Source organism: Salvia miltiorrhiza, chromosome 7 (genome assembly GCF_028751815.1).
Source record: "Salvia miltiorrhiza cultivar Shanhuang (shh) chromosome 7, IMPLAD_Smil_shh, whole genome shotgun sequence".
Taxonomy (NCBI): domain Eukaryota; kingdom Viridiplantae; phylum Streptophyta; class Magnoliopsida; order Lamiales; family Lamiaceae; genus Salvia; species Salvia miltiorrhiza.
In genome coordinates, this window is record NC_080393.1 from 23,515,334 (window position 1) to 23,529,800 (window position 14,467).

The window sequence follows — 14,467 nt, forward strand, 5'->3', positions numbered from 1 at the left end:
TCGCGATTAGCAACGGAATCAAATTCCGTCGGTAAATTTCGTGCGGGTATTAGCAACGGAATAAAATTCCGTCGGTAATTTTCGTACGGGTATTAGCAACGGAATCAAATTCCGTCGGTAATTTTCGTGCGGGTATTAGCAACGGAATTAAATTCCGTCGGTATTTTTTAATACAATTTTTTTTTTAAATTTGCATTATACAATTTAACGACGTCCTGTTACACGCTTCTTTTCAATTATATAACCATCAATATCGAAAACACCAAATGAAATTTAAATTAGCATTCGAATAGTCATAACTTAACAAAATATTCAAGTGTTCACAAATATATAATAGAAATATTCAAGTATTCAAAATACAAAAACACAACATAATCAAGATGATGGTCCAGTGGGTGGAGTGGGTCCAGTGGGTCCAGGTGGAAGCCTAGCCAATATCTCCTCGAACATACGCACGAAATTTAGCTGTTGCTAAAAGAGTCGCCATAGCAGTTCGAAGCTGCCACACACAAAAATAAATGCTCATTGCTTTGCTTTCACATAAGCCATTAATGAATATAGAGAGATGAGGGAAAGAGACTCACATCACTAAGGTGCACCTCAGCACCACCGGGATTCTGCTTCTTCAACTCTTCAAGTAACTGCACATTGCCAATCTGCCAAATCAGCCCAACTCATCTAATCTAACTTAACTCTGAAATTTCACATACCTACATCAAGCGAGCTGACGACCCTCCTATTGTCAACTTGTCCATAATGAGGCTGCGCGTGGCCGACACCAGATTCTCCCGCCTCATTCTTTCACTTGCAGATACCCCCGTCGTGATCAGGTCCATATCAATGGTTCCTGTTCAAATATATAGCTAATGCCTCAATTCTAGCGAACCAACCGAGATGAGCATGCCAACTACTTTTAATGAATCTTATTTAACACCCAACTACAGTGGTCTTAATTTCTTCAAATTAAGATAAGTTGGCCTTTGATAGAATAATCTCATGTGATGGGGAAGAGGGAAAACAAAATGAAGAATCAGATTTTGGAATACAAGTATTACCCGTCGAATGGTCTGTTGCAGACTGTTGCATTGCCACCTCGAGAAGCCTAAAAGCCTCGATTACATCCGACTTCTCAACCTGCAAGTTCAAGTGCATAATCTTGGTAATTCATTAAGCACTTGAAGTTCGAATCAGGATTACTAAAGACAGCTTCACCAACCAATTCTGAGAAACGAATCCGTGCCAAAGCCTCACTGAGGCGTATCAAACTTTCAATTTGCCTTGGGGTCGCAGTTATGACCTGCATTCATAAAATTGAAAACATTAAAACATGACTCAGAAATCATAATATTGAGCAACTAAGGTAAAAGAAACCAGACTATAATGAAACATGAAAAGTCATTCTTGGTTCTTTTATTGCCATTTTCATAATTGTCACCATCTTTGCCGCATAATTAGTATCTATAAAAATGTTAAGATTATACAGAACTTCTGATGAGTAACAACTTGTACTAACTAATTAGCTAAAATTGATAAGAGTATAAACTGGGCAACATTTAATATTATTCAGAATTCTCATAAATTAATTTATGGTGATTAGTTTAAAAAGTAAAGTAGAGAAAGATATATTTTTACAGAATATTAATACAAAATTTACAATAAAACATAATAGGATTTTTCAAATAATTAATGGAAATTAAAAAAAAAATTACAAACCTATGGAGGAATCCGACGGACGCAGGCAGCGGAGGAAGAGGACCGGTCGCCGCGGAGGAGGAGGACCGGTGGCGGCGGAGGAATCCGGCGCTGGCAGCAGAGGACACGGCGCCAGGGAGGGGCGGGGCGAGCAGCAGCGCGGCGTGGGACGGGCAGCGGCGCAGGGCGGGGCGAGCAGCGGCGCAGGGCGGCAGCGGCGCGAGGCGGGGCGACCAGCGGCGAGGCGCGGGGCGGGCAGCGGCGCAGGGCGGCAGCGGCGCGAGGCGGGGCGACCAGCGGCGAGGCGCGGGGCGGGCAGCAGCGCAGGGCGCGGAGCGGCGCGGGGCGGGCAGCAGCGCAGGGCGCAGAGCGGCGCGGGGCGGAGCGAGGCGGGGCGAGCAGGGGCGCGGTGGAAACGGCGGCGTGGACGAGTCGCCGGAGGGGAGCACGCAGCGGGAGTCGCCGGAAATGGGGAATCGGAGGGGGGAAATTTGGGAATTTTGCGAAATAGAAGTGAAAGTTGTGTTGAAAAAATGAAGGAGGAGGCGCGGTTCATTCACCTTTTTTTTAGGGCGCAGCAACGAAATAGCAACGGAAAATTCCGTTGCTAAATAGCAACGGACGTGAATTCCGTTGTTATTTTTAAAATAAATATTTTCGGTTATTTGAATTAATTATTAGCAACGGAATAGCAACGGACAATTCCGTTACTATTTAGCAACGGACGTGAATTCCGTTGCTATTTAGCAACGGACGTGAATTCCGTTGTTATTTTTAAAATAAATATTTTCGGTTATTTGAATTAATTATTAGCAACGGAATAACAACGGACAATTCCGTTACTATTTAGCAACGGACGTGAATTCCGTTGCTATTTAGCAATGGACGTGAATTCCGTTGTTATGTTTAAAATAAATATTTTCGGTTATTTAAAATAATTATTAGCAATGGAATAGAAACGGAAAATTCCGTTTCTATTTAGCAACGGACGTGAATTCCGTTGTTATTTTTAAAATAAATATTTTCGGTTATTTAAAATAATTATTAGCAACGGAATATCGTCCGTCGGTAAATAGCAACGGAATGTTCCATCGCTATCTGCAATTTTTAAAATCGCGGAAATTAAAAAAAAGAAATAACAACGGAAAAATTTCCGTCGGTAATTTTCCATCGGGGATCCGTCGGTAATTCCGTCGGTAATTTAGCGGGAAAGATTCCCGCCAACACCCGTCGGTAAATCCGTCGGTAAATCCGTCGCTATGTATGAAAGAGTATTTCCGTCGTTAATCCATCGTTATTCGGTCGTTATTTTGTAACGGAATTAATTCCGTCGGTAATTCCGTCGGTGTCCGATAGCTTTTCTTGTAGTGTCATTTGCCTGTGGAGTTTTGGCATCCTGAAATTATTTCGGGTATTGGAAGTTGGCTTGGACAGCCGTTGAAAATTGATGGAAATTCTATGACTGAAGATGTAGGACACTTTGTGCGTATGTTGGTTGAAATTGATTTGGCACATATTTTGCCGATGACGCTTAATATTGATGGAGGGGACCACGAGTTTTCGGTGGAGTTCAGTTATGAATATATACCTATTTTTTGTCATCGATGCAAGATTACGGGCCATTCGATGGAGAAATGTCGCAATGGTGACAAATCACAGGGAAAGACAACAGATGAGGTGGAAAAGAGGGACAACGGACCGGAATGGCACGCTATCGGGAAGGCGGTGGTACAAGCTTCGGTGTTGCATAACACTGAGGCTTTGGAAGCGGTAGATAATAATGACTCCTCGGATCATTTACAAGTTACATCTGTTAAAGCTGTTGAGGTGAAGTCTGCTCTGACGGAGCGTGCTCAAGTGGAGCAGACCACGGTAGAGCAGAAGTCTGGGAATTCCTTTGCCCCTTTGGTGACGGCGGAACAATCAAGCGAAATGGCTGACCATACAGTTTACGGGCCGAATACGGCTGTTTTGAAGCAGATTATTCAGCCAGCTAATAGTGACGAGGAGGTGGACGAGGATCTTGAGATGGAGACCCCGTCTGGGAAGAATGTTAAAGACTCTCCTACTCCAGATTTTGCAAGTCGTATTAATCGGTTAGAGGAGCAGGTTAGCCAGGGAATACAATTACTTGTTGATCAAGCACCGCCTAAACGACGGGGACGTCCTCCAAAGGGTATGGAACGCACGCGCGTCCCACAACCTTTGGAAGATAGCATAAAGAATCGACTCCGTCATGCGGAGGAAATGAGTTATAAGCCGAGGGAGTTTGTTATCGATAAAAGCAGAAGTGCTAGTATCTGTGTTATGAATAATATCTCCAAAGGACGTTGGTCGGATGAAATGGAGATGGACGACTTCTGCAACAACATGGATCATTCTTGAGATTGAGTTTCTGTACGCTGAAGTTTTAGGCTTTCTGCGTTTCCTTTTTTTGTTTTTTTCTTTCTTTTGACGAGCTCCTTCTCGAGCCTCGGGCCCCTTGTTTGCGTACTTGTGCTTTCACTGGTTTTCCTTTATCTTTTTAATAAAACTTCAATTTTAAAAAAAATAAATAAAAAAAATAAGAACATAAAGAAAAATGAATAAATAAAAATTATACTTGACAAATAAACCTTCAATTTTATTATAACTACAAAATTGTCATTTATTAATTTTAAAATTAATTTGAAATTAAAAATTACCTTCTTAATATATTATAAATTAGTATTATGCAAATATAAATTTGTAAATTATTTACAACGAATGCCTATAAATTGTGTACACACATATATATAAACATATAAACATATAATTCATTATGGAATTTTAAATGATTATAATGTGTTTATTTTAAATTCATTTTTTAAATATCATATATCAAATTAAAGCTTGTATCATGATCTTTAATTCAAGATCCATATTGCATATAATTTCTTGAACGGGGATTTTTAAAAATAATGAAATTAAAGAAAATAAATAAAAAATAATTTTTTATGCACAAAATTATGTTATATTTCCACTTTCTTAAATCCAAATGCAATTTATCAATCTATTGCATGAATTAAAGCAGTTTTTTTGGTGCCCCACGTGGGACACATAATTTTAATTAAGTTAGTTTACTTAATTTTTGAATATATACAATAAGCCATTATTTTTTCAATAAATAACAAAATCGCCATTGAAATCAATTTCAAATTGGAAACTCCATTTTTAATATAGTATAAATATAGATGTGGTAGTTTCATATTAGAGTGGTTATGAGCTTCAAATGTTAATTAATTCAGTCTGTCTCCCACCATCGATCTATGAAAAGTATTAGATAACTGCGAAGGATGATTTAAAATTAATTTATTTTTTTATTTTAATTTTTAATTTTATACTACCTCCAATAATAAAAGATAGTATTTCCTTCGTCCACAAAGAGTGTGTAGTGAAGTGGAAAACACGTATTTTAATAAAATAGTTAAAAGATGTGATTTAGTATTGGGTCCTCTAAATTGTAAAAGTAAAGGGTGAACATTTTATAAATATTGAGTATGAATGAGGTTTAATGTATAAAAAGAATTTCTAAAAAAGGAAACACACAATCTTTGTGGACGGACGAAAATAGTAATAAGCACACAATCTTTGTGGACGAAGGGAATACTATTTTGAGTCCGGCACAGATTTCAATAAAATGATTGATAGATTTTTTTAGTTGATAAAGGGTTTCATCGTGTGAAATAAATGGTTGTGGTTGAATTGCTGTGAGGTTATATACAAATGAGTGATTATAGTTAAAAGAGAAAGTATTATCATTTCTGAAAAATAAAAGTAATACACTCTTTGTGGACGCTAAATCGAATAATTGCTGTATATTCTTGATGTACAGAGGTGATGTTATTTAAAATAAATTGTTTTGATTGCCACGATAGATTTAATATGGTGACAATTCAACTTCAGTGGAAATTTCAAAAAGAAAAAAAAATCATGTATTTAAGTTCAGAAAACAAAAATTTTATGCAAAATCAAAAAATACCTAAAGTTTGTATATTTATGTACTAATATATCTATATAAAAGGCTAATATCACTATAAACTTCAAATGATTTTCGCACTATCAATTATATCATAAATTATCGAAAATATCTTTTAAAAGTTTAAACTATAAATTTTGTATAAGTTGTACTCTTGATCTATTTTTCATCTTTTGAATTTTTTATTAATATGACATAAATGACATCGTTCGATACAATTTAAATTTAAAAAGAAATAATTTTAAATACATTGTGGCATCTGGCGAGCCACATCAAATTTTTAGAGCAGAAAGAAAAAATAGATGAATAGTATAATTAATACAAAATTAATAATTTAAAATAAAAAATAATATTTTTTTAATAATTAAAAATATAATTAATAGTAGACAAATAATTTAAGATTTAAAATAATATTTAACCTATATGAAATAATATTGTGGAAAATAGGACAATCTTGTCTTTTTAGTTCTTGACTTAGGAAGTACCCAAAGCTATAGCCGAGTGGGCCTATGCGCAGGAAAAAGATCTCCATGTATGCAGGAGAAACGGATTGGAGTAGGTACACCGTTATAGCTTACGAGGTTGGTGGGACCTTCCAAATAGTACGGATCCCGCAATCCTATTGGTTGACGTAAAATCCATCCAACCAAATGTTGTCACCTCATCGTGCTCGCTGTTTCTCGACCACCCAATCCGTTACGACGGGGGCAATGATGTCATCCCGTATTCCCGTTCCACTGTTCTATTTTATTTTCAAGAAAATTTCACTTATCTAACCGTATATTGGCTTATTTATTATTCTCATTTCTCATGAAAAATAATAATTTTATAAAAATATAATATAAATATATTAACACATAAATACATTAATTTTGAAGTAATTTTAATTTTTAATGCAAATTTAAAAAGTATAAAAAATACATTAACTTATTAAGAATAGTAATTTTAATACATATTCAATGTTCATTCAAATTAAAATTGATATGGCATATTGGAATGTCGATATAGAGAAATCAGATGTTTATAAAAACGAAATTATGGATACAACATTCTAATGTCATTGAACAAAATTTATGTTCAAATTGAACAGAATCATGAGACATGACCATCGTTTAAAAAAATAGGGTTCATAGCTATTAAATATTGTCTTCTGCAAACGCATCAAATTCTTCTTGGGGTACGATATCAAGCTTAGATATCGATGTCGTCTTTTTCAAGCCATGTCTCTCTCTTTTTGCCATGTTGATTCCACCTCACTCAATTAATATCATTGGATTGTCAGTTTAGCTTTAATTTGATATAAAATAGAATTCGTGTCAAAATTTCTTTGATCAATAAGTTAGTATATTTTTTTACACTTTTTAAAATTCGTGTTAAAAATAAAAATTGATCTAAAATTGGTGTATTTATACGCCAATAATTCAAATATAAAATATATTTAAATTTAAATTTTAATTAATACTAGTATTATTTTAGTTAATCAATACATGAAATTTTTTATTTTGAAATTTGGCTCAAATTAAAATTCTGACAACAATATAATTAATGTTATGTGGATGTTGAAATTTTCTTACATGTCATTTTAGCCGATAATTTATAACTCCCTAAACCCTACTGCATGTTGCAAGCAAGATGAAGAAAACGATATCTATTTTATATATAACTAGTGTATCTCCCGCGCGATGCGCGGTGATTGTGATTTTAAACTTACGTAAATTATATATATATACTTTTTAATTATCACTCCTCCTATTTCAATTTGATATACATAATTTTCTTATTTATACGTTACAATTCAATATGTCACTTCGTATAAAATGAAAAATTAATACAAAACAAACACCATCACTCAACTTATTATTTACATTAAATGTCATTGTGATCCATAAATAATTATCTATCTTTTGACTTAAAAACTAATAATGATTTCTTCTACTTTTTTGACAAATACCATAAAAAAAATTATTTTCTCTTTCTTAATTTATTACAAATTATTCGTTTCATAAATTAGTTCCCAAGCCCCATGGTTTATTGAATTCGGACAGAGTAAGTAATAGTATAAACTAATAAAATTAAAATGTGATACCAAATTTTATTGTTTGCAAAGTGATCAATTTAATTTATACAAAAATATAACATATATCTATACATAGATATAATATCATCTATATGTGGAGTCAGAAACGATCACCTACCCACCGTGGGCATGCATAACGTGCCCACCATGATGTGGCAATTGTAATTATGGTAAGATAATTTTAATTAGAGTAAGATTTATTAATTCTCTTTCCTAATTAAAATTGCCACATCAATGGTGGGCACGTTATGCTTGCCCACGGTGGGTAGGTGATCAGTTCTGGGAGTGGAGTTGCTATAACTATACAAATAAATTAAAGTACCATTTTATGTTAATTACATAATGTCCTATTCATAATTTTTTGATATAAAAAAATAAAAAAAATATACAATTCGACTACTTTTGAAAAAAAGAAAGAAATAAAAGATTTAATTAATGTATTGCACAAAATTTGGTGCGTGGTTTGGTATAGTTAACGGCAGTTTTTCTTTCTTGCACAAAAAAATTCGATATCTAGTCAACATATTGAATTTAATTTTCAGTTATCTATTTTTTCCAATTCCAAAATTACCCTTCAAATTAAATTTATTGACATTTACTTTGCTTTTTATATATATAAAGATATAAGAAAATACAATATTTTAAATATATTTTTTTGTTATTAAAAAAATATATTTTAAATGTCGGCCAAATTGCCATGTAATAATATTTTGGCATCCATATACGATTATTGGTTGCCGAAATTTTGTTCGAACCAAATTTCAACTGTTGAAGTGTTGACTAAATATTAAATTTTGGGTATAATTTATGTATAATAGGTAATTATTATTTTTTATTGACGAACAAATAATTTTAAAAAGCATATGACGATGGACTCACACTTGAGATTTTTTTTATCTCATGTATTAACCACACTATTATTAGAGTAGCATACGCACACAGATCCAATGCTCTTTTTTACTTTTCTTTAGATAAATTGGATTTTTGTTAGGGCGCATTTAATTACTTTTGAGGAAGTCTAGCTAGATAGATAAAGATAATATGGTTAATCCCTTGTATACTAAGATGAATAGAAAATTTTGGATATCCTAAGACCCTTGGAATTTTTTATTATTTGAACTTGTTTGATTTATATCCCGATAAAAGGGCGTGATTGGAGAAATTATAATTTTGAGGATAAATATACTCAATCACGTATCTTACCAGTCATGCAAAGTAAATGTTCACTTATGATTTGTCCTATTAGGATGTGTTTACTTTACATAATGATAAGATGCATGATTTGAATATTTTTTTCCTCAATCGTAGGATTTCTCCAATCCAACTCTGTCAATAAAACATAAATCATGCCAAATTAACTCAAATGAAAAAATATATAATCAAAGAGTTTTGAAATATCCTAAAGTGTCAATCTATCTAAATAAACATGAAATTAACTTTATTAATTTTATCTATCAAAGATAATCCTCAATAATATAAACCACTTCAGTAAATTATGAAAATTTATACAAATTCAACTAAAGATAAATTGTTACGTTTTAACAGTGCAGAACACAACCTTATATATGTGTTAATAATATTTAAACAAACTGGCCCAATAAATCAATTTGGTTCTTTCTTGTGCACTATATAAGGATGATGTTCACTATTTTTACAGATATAATCATACACATATATTTTATGCATGTATTCACATAGATGAAGATTATATTGCGTCTACATATATTATATTACATGCTTATTTATTGTAATGTTAACATCACAAAGCCTAATCTTCTAAAAAAAAAACATCACAAAGCCTAACGCCAATGAGGCCTTGCTTTAATGGTAAAGCTGAAGAACCCAAAGACTTTCAATTGTGAGAGGTCTTGGGTTCAATCCCGCCTGCATGTGGTGATATTTTCTCACTTTCATGTGGTGTTTTATTCCCGTCTGCGTGCGGTGTTGCATTCTCGCTTGCGTGGAGTGTAGTTTTCCCACCGTTGTGTGGAACTGAGGTCTCGCCTGCGTGCCGATTGCATAATTAATTATATTCAGATATTTCTTGTAATTTTAATTAAAAAAAAAACATTACAAAGCCTAATAGATCTTATAATTAGAAAAAAAATGAGTTAATCTCTTTTAAATCCCGTTCTCTCCCTCCCTCCATCTGGCTCAACACACATAATATACACACACTGATACACAACACACATCTTGTCGCCGCATTTCCTCTATGGTGGCGTCAACCGCCACGGCTACCACAACCACCGCCATGTCATGCCACCCTACTCCTCTAGCCCTCCCTCTCTCTTCAGAACAAACACATACAAGATCCTAAATTTTCTCTTTTTTTTAAACTGTCGCCACTGCTATTGCCCTTGAAACGTCTCGCCGCCGCGTCTTTTCCAAAAATCGCCATGCTGCCGTAGAGCCACCTCCATCACCACGGTCGAAACGGTCGTCGCCTCTACAAATGCAGCGCCGCCGCGTCTCTTTTAAGAGTCGTCTAGCCGTCGTCGGGCCGACTAACCGTCGTTGCTCAATAACCACGCCTCTATCGCAAGTAACTGCAGTTGCAATCCGCCACCGTGCTGATTGTTCGCAAGAGAGAGAGGCCAATCGTAAAGTGCTAAGTTGCCCAAGTCGTTGATTTACATGCATTTTCATTCTTTCAATATGTCATTCTAGTGCTACTTTGAGTATTTTTCTAGTGAAAGTTGAGTTGTCTAGCTTTGAATTTATTTATTTTATGGAATAGACTAGTCGTCCATGTTTGTGCTATTTTTACAGATTCTTGAACTCGTTTTGAGGATGTTTTGAGTATATTTGTGATGAGTTCAGGAAGATAGGAGTTCGTGGGCGAAAATAGAACTTAAATCGGATGTCGGACAGAGGAGAGCGGGCGTCTGGAAGTCCGCGTATCGCAAGACACGTGGCCGCATGCATGGGCGTGCGCAATGGAGGTCGCGCGGGCACGGCACGCTGCCGCGTGCCTGGACCACGCGCTGAGTCAGAGAATTCGCAGAGACAAGGCGGCCCAGGAATGCGACCGCGTGACTCGGCGCCGAACGAGGCCCAAGGCGCGGCCGCGTGCTCTTCGTCTTTTCTCGCCCAATTTCAATTTTTCACTTTAAAACACGATTTTTGGAGTGGAAAATAAGCTAGAAGACCTAGGGCACATAAAAGAACCCCAAGACATTTTTGAAGGGGACTTCACTTTATTTCATTTTTCCTGAGAGCTAAGAGAGACAGACGGAGAAGTCCTGAAGAACAAGAACTGAAGATTCACAGATTTCCTACGGTTTATTTGTTGAATGTTTATCTATTCTTTTGAGATTTTTATTCTAGTTCATATGTATATGTGTGGTTAGAACATTTTTATCCTAGGATTTAGGTAGTAAACAGATTTGGATTTCTGACTTTGTTTGATTCAATTTATCAAGATTTAATTTCCTTTTTATGTTCTTGTGCTTGTTGATTGCTTAATTGATTGATCGCCAATTTTGCATAATCTTAGGTTTTAATTTGATATCGGGAGATGATAATTATTACCTGAACTACGAACATAAAACATACTTGTCAATATTAGTAAGAGAGCTTCAGATAAGTGTGAGGACATTAATTATAAGGACTTTTTGGAGTTGCATGTTTAAGAGTGATTTGGGGATGGTAGTCTTGCATGTAATCAACGGTTTGTATGCAACGGGAGTGGATATAGACTAGTTTTGAGATTGTCTTAGGAAAATTATATTGGTTTATTGAATTGAATTTGGTGGATAATCTAAGTCTATTGAAACCTTAACCTTGGGATAATTTATTTTCATTAGTTTTTCTCTGTTAGCTTGTTTTATTTTCTTTCCTATTATTTATTTTCTTTACTTTAAAACAACCCATCTTTATTTGTTGTCCAAATAGAGAATAACATTTTAGGGTAGTAATTAATTTTAATCAGTCTCTGTGGATATGACATTGCTTGCTACTATACACAATTGCACCCGTACACTTGCGGCGTGTTAAGAAATTAGCGAACAGTTGTATCCATTAAGAAGGCTTAACAGGGGTATGGTTTACGCTTTACACACAGAAAGCAAATAAATCATAACTATTCTATCCATAAGTTCAAGGTTTGTTCCAAGAAAGTAAGAAATAAATTCAAAGCAAATACATAAATAATATTTAAACGAATAACAAGTTAAAAATGAATCTAGGGTCTAGAATTATTATCCTCGAGAGTTTAACACGTCAGCAAAAGATGTGCATAATTTATTAATTCCCAACAATGCATTCACATAGGAGCTCAAAATAATAATTTTTGTATTCATGCTTTGAAACTATGCAAACTAAATAGTTAGAACTAATAAATCAATTAGACTACATATGTTCGATCAAATCTAATGTCGATTAAATCATGATCCAACAATAAATTCATCTCTCAATCTCATTCATTGTTTACAAAGATAAATCAATGGCCAATTTATAATCTTAAAATGAACAATTTAATCAATAAGCACAAATCATTCACAAACAAATTAATACATCGATTTTGAACATCACAAACCCTAAAATTGAAATTTGGTTTATAATGATGTAGAAACAAAAGTAGGAGAAAAAGTAATCCATGGAACTAAAGCAAAGAAAGAAAGGAAAGTAATTCTTACAAATTAAGATTGCAAATCCGTTCCAAAGGGGTGAACAAAGCGAAAAGATTCACAAACTAACATGTTCCTTGAAGTTCTTGTGTTTTGCAAGTGAAAAGATAAGTCTTCAAAGTGAAGATTCATAAGAGTTTAAACTGCCAAAATCTCCTTATCAAAGGTAAAGTCCCGTCAGAAACCGTAAGGGTTAGCCCGGTTGGGAGTGAGCCGTGATTGACTGCATTTTCTATCCATTTTTTCTTCAATTAATCAACTCAATTCACTGTGCTCCAAGGCTCGCTAGACTTCTACATCCTCTTTTACATTATTGTCAGCTTACTTCAAGATCTCAACACGCTTTAATGTCAAAATCTTCTCTTATAAAGTTGAAACATCACAATTTCACACTAAGCTCAACTTGATACATTAAGAGCAAATATTTGCGAGAAAATGCGACTAAACTAACTAGAGGAAACTACACAAACAATGATGAAACACTGCCGCCATAGTCGCGTTCTTTAATTTGGCGCACCAACGCTGTGGAGATTTTGTTATATTTCATTGAGATGCATGCTGATTTTTTTTTTCCTGTGGTTTTGGTGTGTAAATTGATTGAGGATATGAAGTTGCAAAGAAATTTGAGTAAAATAAATATCACTTTTAATAATTTAAAATAATACTTTTAATGTATATTTGATTAGAATGTTCTTTTTTTATGTGTAAGATATCAGCATTATATTTAGTTACATTTACAAAAATAAATTACGATAAGATATATAACAAGATTTTGATAATTTAATCAATTCATTTGTGATAAGAGAATGAAATTATGATAGTTTAATATATTAATAAATTAAGAATATAGGATTACGAAGTATACATATTCCCGTTTACTTTTTTGAGTAATTGATCTGATTCATCAAATTTTGGATCTTTCAAATAATTTCTAATGTTTTATTAATTTGTAAATAGATACCGACGCCATAGGAGTGGCCTGATTTCGAACTCCTCATGACATTTAGACTTTAGAGCCCAACATTAATCATTTAAGTCGTTAATGGGTAAGCAATCATATGTAGATGGTACTAATTGGCTAAGTTTATTTTGACAAATTTCGAATTACATTAAAAAAAAAATAGAGCTTTAAAATGTTTAATTTTATTCAAAACATAAATTGTTGAAGAGTGCTGCATGGTTGCCTCCAACATGTCAATAATGAAAGAACAAAACTCAAATTAGAGGAGCTCTATAAAATAAAGAATTTATTTTTCAATTAAATTATCGAAGCATAATGGTTTCTCACATTTTTATTTTGGAAAAAAGATTTTTTATACTTCGAAATCCTTAACCTCTGACTTATTTTGGAAGTGGGTCTCTATCCAAACACTCTGGTTTAATTAGCCTCTTTAATGCACTTAGGTAACCTGTCTATGGCTGCACCTCTAGCTCCAAACTTTTTGACACGAAAATTAAAGAGAAAGTGTAAATTAATTAAAAATAGTGGGACCTACATCTTTTAAAGAGTTAAAATTTTTCATTTATGAAAACAGACCACCTATAATAGGACAACCCAAAATGAAATATAGGTCACTTTTAGTGGGACGAAGAGAATAATTACGTACCAAATTTTCCCTATTGATGGCGTCCCTATCGCGTACAGGATCCAATAGTCAGGATAAGCGCTGTTTACTACCTCAACGTGGCAAAATCGAACCAATTCCCCCCATCCCCCCGTCCCCTCCACTTAACAAACGTTAACACCGTTAAATTAAATATATATATATAAATATATTTTTTAATTAAGGTGAACCCCTATCGATAGGGGGGAATTTGGTATTGGGTGCGGTGGCTGACCTCAGGCAGCACTTCCTTATTCTTCTTCTTCATCGGCAACAACAACCGTCGTCAGTCGCAGCCTCTTCTCTCTCTGACCTTCTTAATCGGAGATAAACGCTGCCGCGTGCCCAGCTCCCTTGACGAATGGAGAGCCATTGTCGGATCTCCATTTTCCTTATCTGAAAACCCTAGCCCCAAACCATGACAGCTCTCCTACCCTTCTCTCGACTCCGGCAACTACAGTGGCCG

The 14,467-nt window shown here is 34.4% G+C and overlaps 1 long non-coding RNA gene across 1 annotated transcript; it reads right to left on the minus strand.

Annotated features, from left to right (window-relative positions):
• Positions 1–267: 267 nt before the first annotated feature.
• On the minus strand, positions 268–2,408 carry LOC130993569 (uncharacterized). Its single transcript, XR_009091705.1, has 6 exons — positions 1,714–2,408; positions 1,217–1,297; positions 1,056–1,134; positions 711–847; positions 585–641; positions 268–499 (listed from the first exon to the last, which is right to left on the minus strand). It is a non-coding gene; the product is annotated as an uncharacterized LOC130993569 (long non-coding RNA).
• Positions 2,409–14,467: the final 12,059 nt, after the last annotated feature.